Source organism: Panthera tigris, chromosome B1 (genome assembly GCF_018350195.1).
Source record: "Panthera tigris isolate Pti1 chromosome B1, P.tigris_Pti1_mat1.1, whole genome shotgun sequence".
NCBI lineage: Eukaryota > Metazoa > Chordata > Mammalia > Carnivora > Felidae > Panthera > Panthera tigris.
The window spans coordinates 153656567-153680626 of record NC_056663.1 but is presented as its reverse complement, the minus strand read 5'-3'; the positions used below and the strand labels follow the sequence as shown (position 1 = coordinate 153680626).

Genomic DNA, 24060 nt, shown 5'->3' with positions numbered 1-24060 from the left:
GTTTTTGCCTTGAAATGATATTAAAAATGAAAACATTAGATGTGATTTTTTAAACACCCAGAATGTCATGTTTTATTGTGATTTCTCAAAATGTCTATTATTTTCTTCTATAAGTAAGTGTAAAGGTCTTAAACATCTTTTTCTGCTCTAACCACACACACACACACACATATATATATATATATATATATATATATACACACACATATATATACACACATATATATATGTATGTATATATATATATATGCTACCTAATATGTGTTTATATATATATTAGACAACAAACTTTATATTTTATTTTCTATATATATAGTTACAAATATTTTTATGTAATGCACTTTATACACATTTTTATTTTTTGTTTAATTTTCTCAGTATAGGAGGGTTCCAGGATATCATGAATGTTATGTTTTTGCAGTTGTAAAGGAAGAGAATCCCTAAAATTTGGAGAATGGTTGCAGAAATACGAAGAGTGTAGTATCTACAATCAATTAAAGCTACTTTCTTGTTTGGCATCGTAATTTGGTAGTAAATATAAACTTGGATATGTTTGTTGAACTAAAAATAAACTTTCAACAAAGTCTCTTAAAAATAAATGTAACCCATTAGTTTAAGTAGTTGGAAGATGACATAAGACATTGAATAATTTGAGTTAGAGATTAGAGCTGAAAGGAAATGTGAATTACGGTACTATTTCAGAAATAGTCAAAAACACACTCCACTTATGAACTAGGGAAAGGCAATCTATTCTAAGAAGATGAAGATAAATGATCTCACTGAGCAGTTTTACTTTGCAGATAGGCATGTATGAACTATTATATAGTTGTAATGGTAGCTAGTTCTAGAAAATAAAGGGTAAATAAATACCAGCCAGGAATCATTTCACATCACTACCATTCCTAGAATTGAGTATGCCTTACAACTTTCAATTTTAATTAACACAATTTATGTAAAAATATTCTGAAACACTTCTAATGTACATGAAATAAAAACCTGGAACTAAGAACTAAATAATAATACTATACTGAAAAATACATGGCCACCATATATATATTTTGGTAGACAAGCTCAGACCACTTCCTTATTAGACAGCAAACTTTATATTTTGTTTTCAAACTGCCAGGTATTTTTTAAGCATTTTATTTTATTTTATTTTAGATTATATTTTTAATCTCTACACCCAACGTGGGGCCTGAACTCACAACCCCAAGATCAAGTCATATGCTCTACCAACTGAGCCAGCCAATCGTCACCTAAGCATTTCAAATATATTATCTTGGTATAATACAGTAACCTACAAATTCTAACTACATTGTGGATTGGGTCCTAGAGCTGTACTTTTTTCTCTATTAAATGTTTCCAGCATATAATTGAATAAGGCAGACGGCCATCTTGAAAAGACACAGACTGTTTATATATTATTTACTTTTGCTTTTGCGCTGCTTCATGTTCATATAAAATACATTTATTTTTATGTCAACTGAGAAAAAGTTATAAGACTTTAGGTAAATCAAAAACATTTCTCAATATCCTCTGTATTTTATCTGCTTTCCATGCTTGATTTTCCTTATGCTGAATACTACATTTACACAATAAAAAATGATCTCTTCAAATATAATCTCTAATCTGTAATCTATAATACATAATATATAACATATTTATAAATACGTATTTATCCACACAGTCCTTCGGCAAGAATTTTAAATTGTTACATTTACTTTTCTTTAGCCATTCCATATTTTATGTAATGTAACTCACATAAGAAGCTTGAAAACTGTGTCTAATTTATATTTTATAAAGGCATATTTTTCTTTTATTTTTTCCTTTGCTAGTGGCAGTCTTCATAGTGACAGTTTTTATTTTTCTTTCAAACTGTGAAATAGCATGTATTGTGTATGCCTGGGGCATGCATGTTTGCCTCTAAGCAATGTGTGGACTGCTCTGGCTTCATCAAAAACTGGACAGATGTGCTAAATTTACTAGTAGGATTTTACTATTTCAATTCATAATCTTCTAATGATTCTTTAGCTACTTTATGAATTTGTGTATTATTTTCATTTAATAGAGGGCATTTTACATTTAAGTTATTGACATGCTAATCAAGTTTTGGGGGAGTATTCTTATTTCAATAAATTTGTGATATATTACAAAAATTTTGAGTTAAAAAATGAGATGTGTTTCATCCAATGATTTTCTTTAAAAAAAACTTTTTTAAATTAAGTATATTTTTGAGAGAGAGAGAGAGAGAGAGAGATGGAATGTGAGCAGGGGAGGGGCAGAGAGAGAGAGGGAGACACAGAATCTGAAGCAGTCTCCAGGCTCTGAACTGTCAGCACAGAGCCTGACGAAGGGCTTGAGCTCACGATCCACGAGGTCATGACCTGAGGTGAAGTCAAACACTTAACCAACTGAGCCACCCAAGTGCCCCTATCTAGTGTTTTCCAATTTTTTTTTTCTAATGACCTCAACCTTAAAACATTACTTTTCAAATGTGTTTGCATTTACAGATAATCTTAGCAAAACTTTACATTTCATAGAAACATTGTTTTAAGTGACAAAAAAATTCTTCTAAGAGGTAACTTTCATAATTTGTTAGAAAAAAATGGTAATCCACAGTACAACGTTCAAATTATATAATGACCTGTGTGAGAAAACTTTCACTAATGCAGTCATTCAACATCTCTACCGTAGATTTTGCAGTCATTATATTATCTATTGCTTAGTAACAAACTACCACAGTCTTTTCAAACACATTGATTTATTTCACTGTTTCTGTGTATCAGGAATCTAGTCACGGTTTGGCTGGGTCCTGACTTTCAGGATCTCTCACAAGGCTGAAATCAAGATGTTCTGGAGGGCCAGAAGTCTCCTCTAAAGGATTGAGCTAAGGTCCACTTCTAAGTGAGTTTTGACCAAATTCAATTTCTTGAGGTTTGTTGGGTTTCAGTTCCCTGCTGGCTTTTGCCTAGAGAATTCCTCTGTTGCTTGCTTCATCCAAGTGTGCAAACTGAGAATGCAACAGAGAATACCAGCAAGATGGACATTATAATCTTACGTAACTGTTGGGTTTTTAATAGCATCTTTATTGATTTCATCCTAAACGCACACATGAAATGTTCCAAATTGGAGACAGATTTTTTGAATTAATTATTTCACAGTAAATGATAGTACATCATACATGTATCCCAGTTCTTATCCCTAGCACTACAAAGAGGAAGCAACTCAATTGTTTCAAGGGAAAAAGAGCTTGACATTTCCTCTCTCCCCATACTGAGGGATGAGGGGGAAATGTTGTTCTATGTTGACAAAGGTCAGAGAAGCACTTGCCCTTCCTTTCTTTTTTTTCCCTCCTGAAAGGATTTCTTCCTCACTCCAGACCTTTGTTATATAAATAAAATCTTCCCTTGAAGACAGATGACCCTGTATTTGTTCTACAAACTAGAGAAGTCTCTGTTACTGAGCCTCATTCCTCCTTGAAATGTAAATCTTTAGGAAGATACCCTTTGCAGTCTTTTAGGCACCTTGTAGGTGGATTAAGCCTTGTAGGCTTAATCCAAAGGCTGTAGACATACACACCATTTAATCTTCTAAAGAGGAAAAAAAAGTTTCATTACACTTTTGAATTTGAGCAATTAATTAGACAAAATGACTACATATCGAATTGTTCTAGGAGGTTAGGGCTTTTCCCTGAGCATTGAAAAATCCAGGAACATTTAATTTTCCCCCATTAACCGAATCGTGGCAGTATCTCATCACTTTTGTCATAGTCTTCTAGTTAGAAATAAGTCACAGGTCCCACCCACACTCAATTACACAGGGCATGGACACGGGAAAGTAGAAGGTGGCAATATATTTGGGGGTCATCTTAAAGCCTACCACCACAGCTACCATTGATGACATCAGATATTTTGAAAATCAATATTGCTAAAAATAATCATATCAGCTTATATTTGTAACAAACTTTAAAAATCTAGTTTCACATTAACATTGTGTGAAACAAATTTTGGCCCAATCTATATATAAAAAAATCTTAGATTGCTGAGAATTCATTAAACCAACAATGAATCCACATGAAAATATTCTATATTTGGGCTACCTCAAATTTAGTTTTAACTGGTTTGCTTTAAAAAGGCTTATTGTCATCTTTCTAAAGTCAATAGAAAGTTTTAAATAATTACTGGTAAGCCATAGCTTACCTAATCATAAAGCTTATAAGATGTTTATTCTCCTCATAACAATGTGAATAAGATAAGGATTTTTAAATACAGTTTGCCTTCAAGAAAACGAAATTTAAGGAGGTTTTTCTAATTTACTCAAGGTTATCCAGATACCAAGGTAGAGCCAAGTCCATTAACCTGGGTTTCCAAGTCATATGATCAAGGTTACTTCATGTATATCTAATAGCTTTATCTTTTTTTGTTTAGTTTTGTTTTACCTTAAAAAGATCAATAAGGAATGGGCACTGAAAAGTATTTTCTGAGAAATATTTTTTTTCACACTGGTATTCTTTCGTCCTATCTTCTTTCCTATCTCAATAAAATAATCTCTCTAAATCTATGAAAATTAACCTCTGTGGAAACTGTGTTACTTCTTGCCCTTAATATTGATAGGCTTATTTGTTAGTCTCTTTTTCTTAAAACTTCCAAGTGCATGCTAGAAAATGAGAATTTTATTGAGGACTCCCTAAAATACTAAAGTGAAAAATAATGCATAGCCATGATGACATGTTTTACCAGGCCAGGTATGTGCTTTTCCATAAAGTATGTCCCTTGGTTATCGAGAATCTACCTAAGAACTCTTCAAAATGTAGATGCAAATCTGGGTGACAGTGGTGAGAACAGATAAGTAGAGCACAGAGGCAGATCTTATTTAAAAGTGAAGCACACTTTATTGAAATGCTACAGTACATAGAATGTCATCGGGTTTCACCACTAGCATTCTGGTGGTCAATGAATGAAAGTCAGAGGGGAGTATTCCTGCCTAGTCAACTAGTAAATTCCAGGTCATCAACTGGCCATGAAATTTTGCTGAAATGTGGAAGAATGTGTGGTTTTTTTTTTTTTTTTTTGGTCCAATAGACAAATAGATAACTGCTCCCTGTGGTAGGCCAACCTTGAAAGCAGCATTTTAAGAATTGTTTTTCATGGTGTGTTGTTATTTTTCATGTTTGTAGAGCAGCAGAAGAATAATTTCTGGCTAACATTATTATTAATATTTACTAAATTCAGAGCATGTTGCTTTACTATTTTTGTTCAATATCCTGAACTGATAAAGGGCTATCCTTTTGGTGTCTTAAGTTCCTTGTCTCTAAAATACTTCTTCAAAATGTCTAAAAACTTTTTAGTTCAAATTTTTATTGGCTTTTCATTGTTTACTTTTTGAAAGCAGTATTTGGTAAATTCACATTATCTTCATTTTCTTTCCCTCTGTGATTACTGAAATACTGAAAATGGTGTTTTTCAAGGACAGTTACATGGCAATGTAAAATGAAAAACAGGCTGACTTTTTAAAATACATTAGGCATAAAAGTTTAGAAAAAGTAAACCAGGCAGAGTCTAATTTCAATTGATTTATTAAGTAAGGTATTCAATACCTTGACATCTTTTATATACGCAAAGGTGCATAATTCATTTTTGCCTATAAGTCAGAGATGTTATATTGCTCCCTCTCTTCATAGAAAACTACAGCGAGTTTTATTGGCTCCAACTGCATCTGTCCTATGCTCTTGCTGAAGTTAAGGAATTCCTCCACATTGTCAAATACATGGCCATTTCTCATTCTTAGTCTTACTTCTTAGCAATGTTTGATTTACTTGTGTTAAAAATAGTCTTTAATTAAATTTCATAATATCATAGTCTTTGGCTCTGTCTTTCCTGTCTTCGTTATGTTTTCTTCTATTTCTTCTTTGCTTGTGATTCCTCTATAATACAACCTAAGGTCTTTCTTTTGAGCTTTTATCACCTTCATGCTATGTGCAATTATATAGCTCACATAGTCTAGCTCATGTGTTCTCATGCCATTAGAAACCATTTATATGCTGACCTTTCCCAAAAATTCATCACTAGTCCTAGTTTCACTTTTGAGTTTTGGGATACAAAGCCAACACTATATATCTGCATTTATATCTACATTGATGTCTCAAGCATTCAGTCCTAACATGACCAAAGTATATTCTGTCTTAATCTGGGGTAGGGGAGGAAAAATATTTTCTATACATTTCTAAATTCTTTTGGCTAGCCTATTAAGTTGACATAAGACAGATAAATATGAGAAAAATAAATGTAATTACTTATGCAAGAGGCACAAAGACTGGCAGTTGAGCCTCATATGCCATTCTGATCTAAAAAGAAGGGGGTAGGTATGTGGGACTACAGAGGGGAGGAAGATAATTCACAGAAAGACGGAAAGATCAAATGTTCGGTAAACAAATATTTTCCATGCCATGCAGAGACGAGGGGACACAGACAGGAATTTGAACAGGCCCAGCTGAGGTCCCACCAGCTTACCACATGTGGTCCTTATCCTTTGTAGTTATCTCTGGGGAGAGCTCTTGCTGGACCAGATACTGTATTTAAATTCTTTCAGGCAGTTAAGAGGGAGGCAACAAGCTCCTCCTGAATCCTTTGGGTTCAGATTGTCTTCAGCTCAAAACAATCCATACATCCAACTGGCACATTCTGTGCTGGCCTGCCCTGGGCCCCATCAGCTGCAAACAAACCTACTCCTCTTGCAGTCTTCAATAAATAGCAGTAAATAACTTTCTCAGTAAATAACACCATCCTCCCCAGTTACCCACAGAAGAAAGTAGGACAACCGTCACATATAGTTGAATACCAACCAATCCTGCCAATTTTGTCTCAAAAATATTATCTCAAATTTAACAATCTATTTTCATCTTCACCCCACCATCTTTTCTCAGTCATTTTGCCTTACCTTCTAGAATAATTCTTTTCTACTCTTGCTCCTAATCAGTCTAATATGCTAATAGCCAAAATAATTATAAAATATAAATCATATAATGTCATTTTTCTAATTAAACTTTTTCAGTGGCTTTGTATTCACGATAAAATTAAAAATCTTTGACCTTTCCTGCATGATGTCCTTCTAGCTTTATCTTCACTCTTGTTATCACCCACCCACTCTTTCCCATCCAGCCACCTTGGCTTTCAGTCAGGGTCTGGACAATTCTTTTAGGCCTTTATAATTTCATCTCTCTTTGCTGGAAGCATACCTCTTCATTGCTCGATACCCTCTACCCTGTGCTCCAAATTCTTTTGTCTAGCTCTCTAATTTATACTCATTAATGAAGATTTGGCTTAAAAATCAATTTCTCAAAAACAGAAATGAAAGCAAAAACAAAAAACCTTTCCATGATTCTCTAATCTAAATAACTCCTTTTTCCTCCTTTTTTAAAATTAATAATCTCAGAGAATCAGTGTCCTTTACTTCATAGACAGTATTAGTTTCTAAGCATGACTATTTCTGTGACTTTTTGCTTTCTCTTCTCACTGGACAATAAATAGTGAGCTTTCCTTCTTTTTTGGCCCACAATTTATCACTAAGGTTTAGTATGGTAAATAGTACATAATAGATGATAGTTTTGATGTAACATTCTAAATTTATTTTTTCTCTAGAACCCCAAATAATGTGTCTGTTTATTTACATAGTGTTTATTCTTTTCAGGATCATCTTTTTTGTACCTCTGGTTTTCCACAATTCAGATCATCTCACTGAAGGTGCTATTTATGTCTTCAAGGTACTTCAAATCAATTTGGTGGCCCTTTTGTTGTGGAGATATGCAATGCCTGTGAAATATCATTGTCAAGCTTCATGACTTTATAATGTATTTTTCTATTTTAATTTTCCCTACCTTTATCTGTAATAAATTCAAACATAAATCCTCAAATCTTTTCTAAAATTTCTTCCTAGATTTTTTATAAACTTGATTCCCACGGTTTTCTAATTTAGTAATTATTTCCTATTTCTAAATATTTTTTATTTAATAAGTTTAATAATGGCCATAATAGTAGAATAATAAAAATTCCATGATAGTTTTACATTTCAACGACTTCTTTAATTGTACAGAAAGAGAATGCTTTTCATAAAACTACAGGAGGTCCAAACTCAGCTTTTGTGTATCCTGTGCGGGAGAAAAATAAGTTTCCCTCACTCCTTATAGGTTCTTGGTTGAGACATCACCTTGTAACAAAAGATTAACAGGAGAAAAACAAACAGAAGATTAATAACATCTATACTTTTTATATACATTGGAGATAACCGGGAAAACAGTAGTTTCCTGAAATGGCCTAAACAAGTGCCTAAAATAACGTCTTCCGCTAAAGACAAAACATGTTTGGGGGAAGGAAAAGGATGGTTACAGTGGGTTACTGGGGAAAGGCACAGCAAATAAGGGTAAGGTTGTTAGCAGATATAAGTCTTCGCCTTCTCCATTGATAAAGAGTTTTGAGCGATTTAGAGTCATCTTTCTCATCTTGGTGCAGAGGACACCCTTACAAATGGCGATTTCCCTGATACATATGAATGTCTCTTATAAAAGGATAACCTCTACTTGTTTTCAGAGCTTCTCCCATGTTTGCTACTTCTCAAAAATAATCAGCCTAAAAAATCCTTATGCCAAAGAGGCATATTTTGGGTAGCAAATTCTGCCCCCCTAGTCTTTTTGTCAGGAAAGTAGAGCAAAAGTTATTAAAAGATGTTAACTTCACTTTGCCTGAGTGGAGGCTTATTGCAAACGAGGATTTCTATAAGAAGTTGATTATCAGAGATAAACACGAGGCTTGATTTTCTTTCCTTCAGTAAGGGAAAAAAAACTTATTTGGGAGAAGAAAAGAGCATTTAATTAGCCTCATTAAATGCTAGATAGGCATCAGGTCTTTTTCTTGATACAATATTATTTCCTTTCAGGAAGGCATCAGGAACACTGATTACTAAGCCATCATGTATTATGGGCAGAGAACTGTAAGTGAATCACTTGCTTTATATCACATAACACAATTTATTTGGTCAGTTTGTATTTGGTGACTTTGCCAATAGTTACTTAAAAGTAGCTAATTCACAACCATAGAAGGCAGATTTCTTAAACTTTTTCTCCTTTTCACAGACAGTTTTGTGTAATGTGGTGTCACTAGTAAGATCAATTTGGAGAGACTAAGTAGGAAGAAAGAAAAAGAATACCATTACTTTGGGGGAGGCAGAGACAGAAATAATTAGGCTTGAGTATAATTACACATTTTTGTTATCAGTATCTGTACACATTTCCTCTTTTACTTATTATTTGCACAGTGGTTTTTTGTTTTTTGTTTTTTTTAAGAAAATCAATCATATTCTTTAAACAGGCACTGTAAGGGAGCCGAACAGACATGAATCTTGTGGTGACAGGATTTTGTTAGTGATGCCACTTACTTCCTTTTTCACTTGACTTAAAAACTCATAATAAATTTCACCTCGTTGTCCACATAGAGGGTTCCCAGCTTAGGATGTTTCCGCTTATGGTTTTTTGGTTTTATAATGGTATGAAAGCAATCCACATTAAATAGGCACTATGCTATGAATTTGAAATTTTGGTCTTTTCCTGGACTAGCAATATGTGGTACAATACTCTCTTATGATGCTGTGCAGGGGCAGCAAGCTGCAACTCCCAGCCAGCCACATGATCGTGGGGGTGAACAACCAATATACTTAACAACCATTCTTGTAACTGAACCAAACGAGAGTTTGTCCCCCTGATGCATCGCAAGCCAGTAAAAACTGGCAACGAAATTTTGCAATGAAGAAAGACAGGCTATGTTTTGGTGTGTGGCACCACCCATGGGGATGGGGAACTAATGCCCTAAAGTCCTAAATTCCCTGATGGCTTGCAAGTGAATGTTTCTATGGACAGAATTGGGGGCAGGTATGTCCCTAGAAGGTAGATGCTATTGAATGGAGGCCCAGGAGGTCATGTTAGCAGAGGTTTCCTGAGAAGGTGAGCACTGTTGATTGGAGGCCCAGGAGGTCATGCCAGCAGGTGCTCTGGTGCTGTTTTGTCTGGTTCCCTGGAATTCTTTTCCATCTTAAGAGACTTGGAATCTGAAAGTCCATTGACTTTCCATTATTCTTTATGTTAGATATTTCAAGAGGTACATGTGGTGATTATATGCACTTTAGGGTAGTGCTGATTAAGTACTTACAAGCTAGTGAACGGTTGCATTCCTGTAGGTTCCTTGGTTGGTCCAGCCATGCCCGGGGGCAATATAACGTATAGTATTCATTCTCTCATCTGAACTGACAAGATTGATGCTAGCTTCGTTATTTGTCCATTCAACAATTCTGTTTATCACTTTCAGTACAGTATTTAATATGTTCATGAGATATTCAACATATGATAAATAGGCTTTGTATTAGATGATTTTGCCCAACTATTCACTAATAATGTAAGTGTTTTGAGCATTTTTTAAAGTTTATTTAAGAGACAGAGAGAGCATGAGGAGGGGAGGGGCAGAGAGAGAAAGGGAGAGAGAGATTCCCAACCAGGCTCTATATGCTGACAGCATGGAGCTCGATCCCACGAACCATGAGATCATGACCTAGGCCAAAATCAAGAGTAGACACTTAACCAACTGAGCCACCCAGGCACTCCCTGAGCACATTTAAGTTAGGCTAAGCTGAGCTATCACATTTGGTAGTTTAGTTGTATTAAAAGCATTTTCAACTTAATATAGTTTCAAATTATGATTTGAATTTGGGATTTATAGAATGTAACCCTGTGGTAAGTCAAAAATCTCTATACTGAATATTTGTAATGCTCATAGAAACATTATCTACAATAGCCAAATTAAGGAAACAGGCCAAGTGTCCATTGACCGATGAATGGATAAAGAAGATGGTGTGTGTGTGTGTGTGTGTGTGTGTGTATACTCAGCCATAAAAAAAGAATGAAGTCTTGCCACTTGCAATGATGTGGATTGAACTAGAGTATTATGCTAAGCAAAATGTTCAGTCATTTAAAATCTATTTATTTTGAGAGAGAGAGAGTGCAAGTGGGGGAGAGGCAGAGAGAGAAGGAGAGAGAGAGAGAATCTCAAGCAGACGCCAGTCTGTTAGCAAAGAGCCTGATGTGGGGCTCAAACCCATGAAACTGTGAGATCATGACTTGAGCCAAAATCAAGTCAGACGCTTAACGGACTGAGCCACCCAATCACCCCAATCAACTTACAATTTTTCATAAATGTAGGAAAATAAATGTTATTCTGGTTTAGTCAAGACTTTCCATGTTTTTGCTGAATATCTTTCAGTTATGACCAGTCATTCTAAATTGATGTGGTCAGTTGCTTCCTGTAGGCAATGATCTAACTCTTGATGCACTTCCACATGGTTCTTTCTAGTAGGGCTCTTGTGTCTACCCTGTCCAATATGCTATGTAAAGCTGCGTGCCTGATTCAGTTTGGGGAGTGTCAATTTTGCCAAATATGTTACTCTGTGGGAGTGTCGCTGCCATTCTAAGGACTAAGGACAGGCTACCCAAAGATAGGCCACTTAGCCATAGTGACGATTTTGAGTTAAAAAGCATAAAAATCCAGCATACTCAGAAAAAGCTCTTTTACTCCCCCTCAACTCCCTAAAAAATGATTTAGATAGAGGAACTGCTCTAGGAAGAGAGCTTCCATCATAGATAACTACATTATCCTATAAAACAGACATGGTACACAGGGAGGAACCAACAAGGCCTATTTGATCAAAGTCCTCTACATCTCATTGTTTCTGAGTGGCCCAGCAAATATTTATTTGCTAAAAACTTAATTTTTTTATCTTCCTGAGTATTGTATTCTTTCCCTTCTAAGTCCCAAACCACCCTCCCTCCTTAGTTTAGGATGGCATATATACCTCATTTTGCCCGTCTTTGTAGTTTTCATGTCTGTATGGATAGCCCATATGTACACCATTAAATTTTATTTCCTTCTCTTAATCTCAAGCCAGTTTGATTCTTAGTCCAGGTAGAAGGACTTTGAAGGGGACATGAAGTTCTTACTCTGTGACAGCATCAAATAGTTTAGATTTTTGATCCTATATTCTTAGTTATCTTTGTTTTTCTATGCCCGTCTCTTCTTTCTGGTCATAGTAAAAGTCTTCTTTTTGGAACCAAGGGCAAAACACCTGAAATACCCTTGAATATGAAGCATTAACTTGCTACTTGTATTTTAGGCTGAATATGAATCACTCATACTACTGAATCATTATTATTTTGTTTATATCTTCCTACTGGAAGCAAAGCCCAAGCATTAACTATTCTGTCATCTTTTATCCAGTAAAATGAAGGCAACAGATATGTATCTTGTCTAAGTTTTCTTTTAATTTATAAAAATCTTTGCTGCACAAACATGACAAAGCCTTTAGCAATTTTTAATTAGTAGGAAAGAAATAACATCTTATTTCTAGTTTAATGTATTTTGGTTATATTTTCTATGAAATGACATGTTTTTGTGAGATGCATATCCATGTATGTGTATGATATATAGTTAATTAAACCCTATAGAGAATTGAGCACTTCAATGTCATAGAACAATCAAATAATTTTACTATATTAAAAGTAAAGTCACAGTGGTTGCAAATATCATTTACATTAAGTATTTCTAAAGAAATAGATTATTAGAAGTTAATTCTAATAGATAACTGTTGTCTTACCAGAGTAACTTTTTTTTATATCCCATGCCAAAAAAAGTCAATGTAGTGGTTTATCCTCAAACAGCAAAAAATCTTAAAATGGATAAATAGACCAAAGTCCACTTTTATCCAATTTTAGTAAGCCAAGGAGCATGTGAATTGTGGTGAAAATTCAATGAATAATTGATATATTACATATCCTACTTTTGAAAAAGGAAATTATCTTAGGAGGAAGTAGAGTTTCAATATTAGTGTGAGCACAGGTTATTATTTTTTAATGTTTATGTCTTTGTTAACCCTAATTTTATTAGGAAATGCATGCTCAATATTGGCATTACAGGTTCATCATGTGGGACTTAGGACACTTGGGAACATATGATACATGAATGAATCTACGAATGAATATAATTCATCTCTTAAGATTATAGCTAAGTTTTATAATATAAAATAAACTTATTTGCTATACCAAGTATATAACTTATCATAATATTAATAATATACTTTGCATTACCTTTGAATTCCTATAATATACCTGATTATTGAATTCTAATATTAAAACATAAAAAGTATAATGCAAGGCATTGAGATACATGTCACAGTTTGGGGAGAAAATAATTAAGAAGAGTATATTTTGATATAGTTTTATAAAGTAAATACATTTTACCAATGCTGGCAAAGGGAAAAAAGAGTTAAATAGAACAAAAGTATGTGGATGCAATAGTTAATTTTATGTGTCAACCTGATTGGAACACAGGATGTCCAGATTATACATTATTTCGGGTGTGTCTGTGAGGCCATTTCTGGATGAGATTAGCATTCAAATCAGTAGATTGAGTAAAATAGGTTGCCTTCCCCAATGTGGGTCGGCATCATCCAACCCATTGAGGGCATGAATAGAACAACAACAACAATAACAAAAAGCAGAGGAAATGAGAATTTGCTCTTTGCTTGACCATTGGATTGGAACATCAGTCTTTTCCTGTCCTTGGACTGGGACTTTTATCATCAGCTTTCTTGCATCTCAGTTCTTCAGTCCTGGACTAGAATTTTCACTTTTGGTTCTCCTGGTTCTCAGGCCTTCTGACTTGGACTAGAACTATACCACCAGCTTCCCTGCATCTCCAGCTTGCCAATAACAGATTGTGGGACTTAGCTCCACAATTGTGGGAACCAATTTGTTATAATCTCTTAAGATAGATGGATGGATAGATAGAGATAAAAAGGTATATATGTTATTGGTTCTATTTCTCTGGTGAATCTCTGACTAATAGAGTGGGTAAAATTAAGTATAACTATTAGTATTCATGCATATTGTACTTACACATAAAGAGCCATTTACTTAAAGAACTTTATAGAAAATATAAATAGTATTTTCACACAATGTCATTAATACAGTGAAATAATATGTGATGCAATTATTTGTGGCTTCTCTGAAGATTTTTGTCAGGAAAGAAGGCAGGCAGGAAGGCAGAGGGAGAGAGAGATAAAGAGAAAGAGAGAGAGAGAAGGAAGGAAGGAAGGAGGGAAAGAAAGAAAGAAAGAAAGAAAGAAAGAAAGAAAGAAAGAAAGAAAGAAAAAGAGAGAGTAGAAATAGAGAAGGAAGGAAAAGGAAAATAGATGCCCATAAACTGTAATTCCATTTGGAAAAAAATATATAGTTCTTATGTTCTTACAGAAGGAATTGTTTTTTTCAAGTATCTAAATACCTAAAATATATAACAAAGAACTCATGATAAAATAAATCACAAAAATGAAAACTATTAAAATGTCACATTAGTAAGAAAAGAACTCTGTATGGTTCAAGGCAAACCATGATGATGTGAACCACAGTGTTGCCTTTAAAAGGATCATGATGTCATAGTGGCCACATTAAGAAAATGGACAGAGTTGTAGATCATAATGGTTCATGGTGATTTAGGAATTGAACATTATTACCTTTTTAGAATTTGGCAGGCAACTGTTTTAGAATGCTGAATTGGGAAATGCAAATATATTTTACATATCTCCTTCCTTTATATAACAGAAGGAAAAAATAAGGTAATGTTAATAATACGTTAAAGGTAAATCAAGAAACAGAAAGATAAAAGTCTCTGTTTCGGATGTCTAATTTCCAGACATGTTAATCTGGGGAAAAATTTTTCAGCATAAGAAGAAGTTTCAAATGTAGACCATTGGAAAATTCTATATAATGAAAGTATTTTTAAAGAATATATTTTTTTCACACAAAAATATAATTTTAACTGTAAAAAACTGAGGTCACTGTTATTTGCTTAAATGGCAGAAAGTTAGAACAACATTATTATATGAACATTTTCTAGCAGCATTATTTTTCCCGTGGTTAGGAGTGAAGTACACAATATCAATAAAGTGATTTAAAATTGATTTTAGGCAGTATTTTCCTTTAGTAATATATTATCATATTTGTAGTATCAGCCAAGACAGTTAAGTTAAAATCACAGTTTGGTATGTTCCCTCTTTAGGCCTAATGCATTTTTTAAATGTGTAATTTATTAGAAGCAACTTATAATGAATATTTTGATCATATTGTTGCAAGATCTGATAATCTTCCTTCAGCTGTGCATCAATGAAACCTATTTAAAAAATCAACCTTATAATATTGAACTTGCTTTGATCCTTTCCCTGATTTCAATAATAGTCTACACCCTAGGAGAGTGTTCCAGACACTGCTTTAAACTGTGCGTGCACTATCTACAACTAAGAACTAGTCTGTGTAGACTTTAATAAAAGATGATTACTTTCATATTGAAAATGACTTTACTGACAATTTATAGGATGGTAATTCTTCTCTGTGTCCTTACTAGTGGTGAATGTATTAACCATTGTATAGAAATCAGTTAATAAATCAATGAGACTGAAATCTGCAGGAAATCCTGTACTGCTCTCTTTCATAAACAGGCTTTACAAAATGCTATGGGGACGAATGCAAAGCAGTTCGAAATACCAGGTTCTGCCATAGCAATAGAAGGAGACAGCTACCTCTGTACTTGACAGCCCTTGCTGGTTTCCCATGCCAAGGGAATTGTTAAGTCTGTAAAAGTTCTTAGTAAAATCTTTGGATTTTACAAAAGCTAGCCTAATAATCCAAATATTATCCTTTTATGGAAGCACAAGTCTGAGAAGCAAGATAAAGGCACATTCCAAATTATTTGTTTCCAAGCTTCTTGCAGAGGAAATAATATCCTTATTCCTTCACTGGGAAGTTAAAAGCCATTCTCAGAGTCCTGTCCTTTTATTTCTCTATGTCCTTTATCATTATGATCATGTTTATATTTTCTCCATTTTATCAGTGATTTGTATATTACGACTGACCCCCAAGCTATTATTGTTTCACTGCTGATAGACGTTATTGTTAACACTGCCAATTGACATTTTTGAAATCCAGGTTACTGGAAGCAAAGGGAAAAAGAGACATAGATATTTTCTGCTGGTTTTTCCTAAGGGCCCACTAAGGACTTTATGAATTAGCAGGTAACCCAGCTGCCAGTGCCTGGCACTTTTCACTTGGATCTGGGACCAAGACATGGGCCCCTAATTTCAGAGTGAGGGGATAGTAATGAGGAGTAAGGGGTCAAGGAGGTACTGTTTACTAATGGACAAAATTGGGCAAAGTTATTGAATTACAGAAGGGATGTGAAAATGGTAACCAAAGAATTGTAGTCATTGCTGTGTTTCTCAAAGTTTTTGCAGAAGTATTTCTAATGACATGGATAATAAACCAGGGACATCTAGTGGACTGTTTGGTGTCCCATTGCCCCCCTTCTAAAATTTCATGAAAATTTCACATCCAACTCTATAAAATGTCAGTATTTTATCATAGGAAATGATACTTTGTATTACATACCATGTGAGATTCTTTCATTTCTCTTTTCCTAAATGGCCAAAGTAAATACTTATTAAAAATCTAGTTTGAATGAAGAAACATTCCTTGTCTGGGCAATTTCCTTTCATGAAAAAAAATTTTAGATATATAAACATATAGATATAAATGTGAACCAAAATTCTCCAGCTTAATGAGCCATGGCATAGGAATTCTAGAAAAGTTCTGGGATGATGTTTATAAAGAGAGGGTGCCATCCAATGTTAAAATTTTCAATAAATGAATCCCATTACTAGGAAACTTAGTTAATTGTGTCTTATGTCAGTGAAAGGTTCACTGACTCACTCTTTTTTCACCAGACTAGACACGTTTGGTGAAGAAAGATAACTCATACAGTTTTTTTAACCACTAATACTACAGTTTTTGTTATATGCAATGAAAGGTAAAAAAAAAAACAAAACTACTTATAATGTTACCAATGATCGATTCTCTTTTTCAGATTTTTAAACTTAATTTCTATTATATGGATATTGTCAAGCACATTATAACAATTCACAATTAGCTTACAGTTGTTGAATGTAAATGCTTAGCCTTGAAAGATATTTCCTAAATAATCTGAATTTGTGGGCAACCTGTCAGGTAAACAATGAATCCTTTTACCTTATTCTCATGTTTACCCTTTACTAGAACATCATTATTTTTCTCTTTGAAGAAAAGCAGCAAATAAAATTTGGCTATTGCATTCTACGTGCCAAGTAAGGATTTATGTCCATCACTTCAAATTCCATTATAAATATGCCTAAAAAAGTAGTTAAATTATTATTTTAATTTATCACTTTACTACCCAATAGAAGATATTGAGAAAACAAGAATGAAATCATTTTAATCTGAGGAATCTCATTCAGTTAATGATGTCTTGTTGCTGAGTGTAGGATACAGAATGGGCACAGTGTGAACTCCTATTCTTGCATTTTATCTGTTAGAGTTTTGAGCCCATATAAATATATATCTCTGTTTTTCCCAGTTGAAAATATATAAATATTTTAAAAATTCTTTACAATAAAATCTGTCTTTATAGATTTTTTATATGTGGGGAAACAAAACAACAAAATCACCAAAATGTTACATATTCATTCATACAAGTCCAAGGTAATATTTTGGTTGATTTCAGCCTTTCAACCAACTAATGAAAATAAGGATGTATTTTTTTCTATCTGGGCTTTCTCTTTTTTGCCCCAAAATAGATCATTGATATTTTCAATGCACTACTTCACAAAATGTCCTATTATAATAAGAGCTTATTCCTCTGACATGAGTTTAAAACTCATCTTGTAAGAACCTTTAGTTATTTTTATTTGCTCGTCACAGGTGGAAACTTCATTCATATGTATAATAAATAGACATTTATGTTTCTAAGACTATATTTTGTATTTTGAGCCCTATTTCATTAGAGTGTCAAAATTTGTAATCCAAATTATTTCACATTTTCCCCTTTCCTTTTCTAGGTACTAGAAAGTTTCCATGGGTCTGACGTAGTCCCAAAACATTGAGGGTATGATGGACAACTAGTTCTAACTGCTCTGTTCCCACTGACTTCTGTGGAGTCCCTCATTGTCTTGCTGAGTTCTCAGAGGTCATTCTATACTAATTCTTACTACATTATTCCTGTTCTCATCATGTCCATTAAGTTCAGCAAATCTCTTCTTCAATAGCCACGCTGAGACCAAGAGAAATAATTTTGTTGTTGCTCCCACAGTGTCGTGTTTGGGGAACTTTTTGAGTCTAATTAAGCCCCAATCTGCCTGGAAATTCCATGAAATGGTTTTTATTTTTTGCTCCATTTTCTGTTGCATGCATATTATTCTGCTGTAGCTGTGCACTCTGGGACTGAAAGAGCTCTGTTACACCTTCTAAAGCTCTATCTGCATAAACACACAATTATGTCATCTTTCCCTGGAGACTCACTGCCTTGCTAACCTGTTAGTGGGAGATAGATGCAATTACACTCTGGTCTCAGTTGCCTCAAACATGTACAGAATGAATGGATTATGTAAAAATAACAAAATGTAATACAAAATAAACTAGACAGACTATTTACCTGCTTCTATATTCCTGTTTTCTTTCTTTTCCTCTTTTAATAAGGAGATGTTTTTCCTTCTTCCGGTTGCAGTCTTCTCTTTTCTGGGCTTTGAAATCCATCTTTTACTTTCTGAGGCACTTGTTTCTGCACGTGACCAATTCCCATTTACCGACTCATGCTGGTGATAATGATGATGATGCCATGTATCAGGGTAAAGTCAATAAATAATAAAGGCAGCTTCTTAGATGGTATCAAGATACAAGAAGATGGCACAGGAAGATGACACCTGCTTTAGATAGCATTAATTCCTTCAGAAGAAGGTGAGGGATTAAATACCTGACTGTGGCATAAAGGAGGAAGGAGGATATCTATGTCACCTCTTGGTGGTGAGGTTTATGGACTGAGAAATAAAAAAATAAAAAAAAAACAACTTTCTCTTAAGAATAATTCAGTGGAAGGACTTCCACAAGAGGGAGCCAGGTTTTAATGAATGGACAGCCAGTTATGAGAACATTCAGAGAAAACATGGCAGCTATAGGGGAATTTGCAGATTACATACTAGATGGCTGAAATGGGCAAAGGACAAAGGCAGACAATGTGGTAGGTAAAAGTCTGTAGACAACAGTATGGAAACTGGTATTTACTGGCACAAATAGACACATGGGGTAACATGGCCTCAGATCCATAAGGACTCAGATCTCAGAGTCCAAAATGAGGGTGAAGCCAAATATCTGTTTTCCTGGGTCTTTGTGCTTTCCTAGTAATTTACAAAAGGGGAGCTCCTTGAAGTTTCCAATGTTTCTAATGGTTAATAAAGGAGGTCTATTGTAATTGCCTGTTTAACTTTACTAAAATTCCTGATGGTTTTCTCCCCAGTAGATTATAAGCTTTATGAGGTCAAGGCCCCTTTGATATTGCTAACAATTGTATTCCTAGGAACTAACATAGTACCTGGCTTTGTATACCTGGAGCTTCTAGTGCAAAAGTTTGCAGGGGCCAGGATGATAATATAAACCATTGAAGCAGACAGGGTTGTGTCTTTTCTGTTACAGAGATTGTTTGCATATTTAATTGTGAAAATAACCTTGTTTCTACAAGTAAATATGTTTTCCCTTTGTCTTAAAATGTGATACTTTATTGGTCTGGCTTTTGCTTTTCAATTTTTATAGAGGCACTGATATAAAGACATATATCTGTACAGATAAAAATGACAGCAGGGCTCTGATAAAAGATAATTGAGAGAGGTAGGGGTTCTTTGGGGAATGGTCAAAACTGTATGAAGATTACATACCCTATCTAAAGGAGGCAGCCCTTTCTATGTTCCAGCTGATTGTCTGGCCTGCATAAATGCAAGTCCCAGTTTCTCAAGTCAAGAAGACAGAGATCTAGATTTGTATATGAAATGTACTGATTTTTAAATATTGGTTCAACTTTTAAAAACACAATGCAGGGGCGCCTGGGTGGCTCAGTCGGTTGAGCTTCCGACTTTGGCTCAGGTCACGATCTCACCGTCTGTAAGTTCGAGCCCTGTGTCAGGCTCTGTGCTGACATCTCAGAGCCTGGAGCCTGCTTTGGATTCTGTGTCTCCCTCTCTCTCTAACCCTCCCCTGCTCATGCTCTGTCTCTCTCTGTCTGAAAAAATAAATAAATAAATAAATAAATAAATAAATAAATAAATAAATAAAATAAAAACACAATGCAGGAAGAAGTTTCCAGAATGCCATATTTGAACTCATATCCTCGGTGTAGATTTCCATGTATTTAATCGTGTTTGGTTAAAAAAAAGTGAATGACTGAATGAAGGATATAATTTTCTTTAATTTATGTAAAGCATTTGGTTATTTTTAAAGGAAAGTCATCTTTAAATGAAGGAATTTAATGCTGTAAAACTTTTATTTTATAATTTTCTTATTCAGAAGTTTCTTTTCCCCCCTGCCCAAGTTCTTAAGGGTAATATGCTCCCTCATTCTAAAACTCTGTTTACCCAGAGTAATTCGTGTGTGAGATTGCATAATCACTCCTTTTTTGTGAAATTATATTTGTACATACTTTATGATTGGTTGTGACCTCTTCTTAAAGATAGCAATAATTTATTCCTCTAACAAAATTGCCTTTGAAGACCTTGTAGAGTTAATAAATTATTCTATATATCAGATTTAATTATTTTCGGTAAAACAATTTCACAGGGAGACTGCTCTTCTCTCAGGGCTATAATCAATGAATGAGAAACACTGATAGTAGGCTATCATACTTTTGTTAGCCATGGTGGTCTATAAAGAATTTCCATCTGGGCTTTTAAAAATGTCCTTAAAATATCTCCAACTGAAAGTAACAAAATTGAGATTCCTCCCGCAAAAAACTTACAAGAAAACTTAACTCAATACACACATTTGTATATTTTGTATAGAAGTCTATATACAAATGTTTTCAAAAATGTAATGTATGAGGGGTCCTTTATTTATGTCAGAAAGGGAGAGACTGAAAATGCAAAAGGAAATCGATCAGACTGTATATCAAAATAAAATTCTAATCTACAAACTTTGTAGCAGCCAGTCCAGAAAGCCAACCCACGATCTCTTTATCAGTCAGCCTCAAATGATCATGACTGATTGATAAGTGACAGTTTTGCTGATTTTGCCCCAACTTCCAACTTAGACCAACTAGGAAACCCAACTATTCTCCACTTCTGTTAGCCCACCACCAACTTATTCCTGCCAACAACCTCTAATCAGAGCCTTCCTTTTTCTTCCCACTATGAAGCTCTTTATTCTCTTGTCTGCTTTGGAGTCTCTGCCAGATGCAAGTGATGGTGGCTGACACCCATGCTTTATACTAAGCTCTGAATAAATAGCCTTTCTAGTTCTCATTTGGGAGGCCTTTATTTCCATAGAAGTTTTATGAATTTTGGTTTCTTGTTTGTTTCAAATGAAAACAAGGAAGCATATAGACAATGAATATTTCTTCTGTGCCAGAAGAACCAGAAAATAAAATATGATAATATTTTATAAATGATAATATGTTAGTATTCTTTTAGATGCTAAAAGAAGAATCTTGGTCTCTTCCTAGACCAATAGAGAAGGAATACTTTCCAGATGGGTAAATCCTTTGACGTAATAGAAATTTTAAGGCTTACTGAAGGGCTTAGATTTCAGGGAGAGAAAAAAAAAGTTTCCACTGGCAGTACAGGAAGAATAGGAAGAAAATGTTATTATTTGACAAGAAAAAAAATACTAACAGTTGCTTGTTTAAAATTCACACATGATTATGTCACATTTGACCTTCCATTTGCTGGAGTTTAAGGAGAAACTTAACCTACAGGTACAATATTAACTATGCTGGAGTGTGAACTCCAGGAAGACTTATATTTATAATAATAATGATGGTAATATTAAAAACAATTAAAATAATAGCTGTATTATCTACAGAATGCCTACTATGTATTAGCCTGTGAAGAAGTGCTGGACGAGATGCCCAAAAATATAGAACTTTGGCATAAACATTATTTTGAGTTAAAACTAATTAAAACACAGCAGATACGGGAAAAGCTCTCTGCTTCCCCCCACAACTTCCTAAATTTACCTTGGAAAGGAGAACCTGGACCAGGAAGAGAGCTATGAACAGACTCCCCTTTGCCTAGGCAACTTTTCTGCATAAGAGGGCAACCTTGTTTTTCCAAACATCTCTTATCACCTTGTTGCTAATGAGCTTTCTCCCCTATGTATCCTCAGACGCTGTCCTTCTCCTTAGCTCATATAAGCTTTATGTTGCCTCATTGTCTTGGGAATTTCATATCTGTGTGAATTCCTTGTATATATACCTATTACATTTGATTTTCTCCTGTTAATCTGTCTCATCAATTTGATTCTTAATCCATCTAGCAGGACTATAGGGCAGAGGAAGATCTTCCTCTCTGACACCTGCTTTTAAATTCATCTTTTCATTTGAATCTTGCAAAAGTCCTGTGAGGTAGAATTTACCTTTGTTTTAAAGATGGGGAAATGGAAGCTTAGAATATAATGATTTCCAAACTTCACATGAATAGTGGCAAAACTGATTTCCAAACAAAACTCTAAATGGCTTCAAACATACAACATTTACTTAGCAGTTCTAAGATTTTTCAGGTCCTATTTTTTTATCTTTTTATTTTGAGAGAGAGAGAGAGAGAGAGAGAGAGAGAGAGAACGAGCACTCACATGAATAGGGGAAGGGCAGAGAAAGAGGGAGAGACAGAATCTTAAGCAGGCTCTGTGCTGTCAGTGAAGAGCCTGATGCAGGGTCTTGATCCTACAAACCATGAAATCATGACCCCAGCTGAAATCAGGAGTGAGAGGCTTAACCGATTGAGCCATCCAGGCATCCAGGGCCCTTTCGGAATAACTATCTCAACAAATACTTTTAGAACAACAAGTTGGAAATGAGTCCTCTTACATATACTTCTTTTTGATATTACCATTAGTTGTTTGTTGTTGTTTTTAGTTTTGCTTTAAGGCAGTAACAGTAGGAATTTTGATATTTGTGTTACTCCATTCAGTGCGTATTGGGCATCTATTTTCAGTGAGCCACTCTCCTAGACATAGGACATAAAGGGTGAAAAATCCCTCACATGCCAGTTGCTTACAGCCCAGCAGAAGATAAATCCACAAACAAAACAATAGAGCTAGGCAAGCCTGATATAGAATGGGGATGGTGTATGGAAGCTTTCAGAGAAAAGATAGCAATCCTTCCTTCTTATTTTCTTTCCTTAAACAAGTGTTTGCTAAACACTATTTATCAAGAATTATTCTAAATGCTGGAGATTTAAAGGTGAATAATGCGTAGTTTTTGGATTTAAATTGCTTACACCCAAATGAGAAAACCAATGTACATGTAAATAATGGCAGTGTTAAAGATGCCAGGGCTTTGCAAAAAAAAAAAATTAATAATAATAATAATAATAATAATAATAATAATAAAGGCTTTTACTCTGCTCAGAGTGTCAAGGAAAACTGAGATATAAAAAAGAGTATTAGTTCATCAGGTGATTAAATGGGGGAAGGTAAGACATGTGCATAGGAGAAACACATTCTGGATATTTTTAAGTGTCTGTTGCACTTGTCCATGTATTATCAAAATTGGAGAGAGAAATATTAATAGACACCCTACCTGATCACTTGGTGCTTGGGGTTTCATTGGCTTCCTTATGAACAGCATTCTTACTTCCTTTTGATGATCCAGATCAATAAATCCTGCCAGATTGGTGCTTCTTTTCTTTGGTATCAGGGGGCAAGAGGCATTAAATGGCATCTATAGCTTAAATTTTATTGAGACTATGGATAGGTTGCCTCTTGGAAGCATTCCTGCTGTGGGAACTAAAAACTAGGATCTAAGGTTGTATAATGGGTCACTGGGATAGATGATGAGGAAGGTCAATTCTAGCTTCTCTCTTTGCTTCCAGATCTATATTTTCTATCAGTTATGTTCATTGTATCATTTAATGGTT

General features: G+C 34.5%; 1 long non-coding RNA gene across 3 annotated transcripts in view; it reads left to right on the top strand.

Annotated features, from left to right (window-relative positions):
* LOC122238030 overlaps window positions 1-24060 on the top strand; it is a 73955-nt gene that overhangs the window by 31355 nt on the left and 18540 nt on the right. For all 3 annotated transcript variants that reach the window (XR_006216992.1, XR_006216989.1, XR_006216991.1), the window contains exons 2-4: window positions 2787-2904; window positions 7687-7759; window positions 8929-8982. This is a non-coding gene — a long non-coding RNA (uncharacterized LOC122238030). The remainder of the gene's footprint in view (window positions 1-2786; window positions 2905-7686; window positions 7760-8928; window positions 8983-24060) is intronic.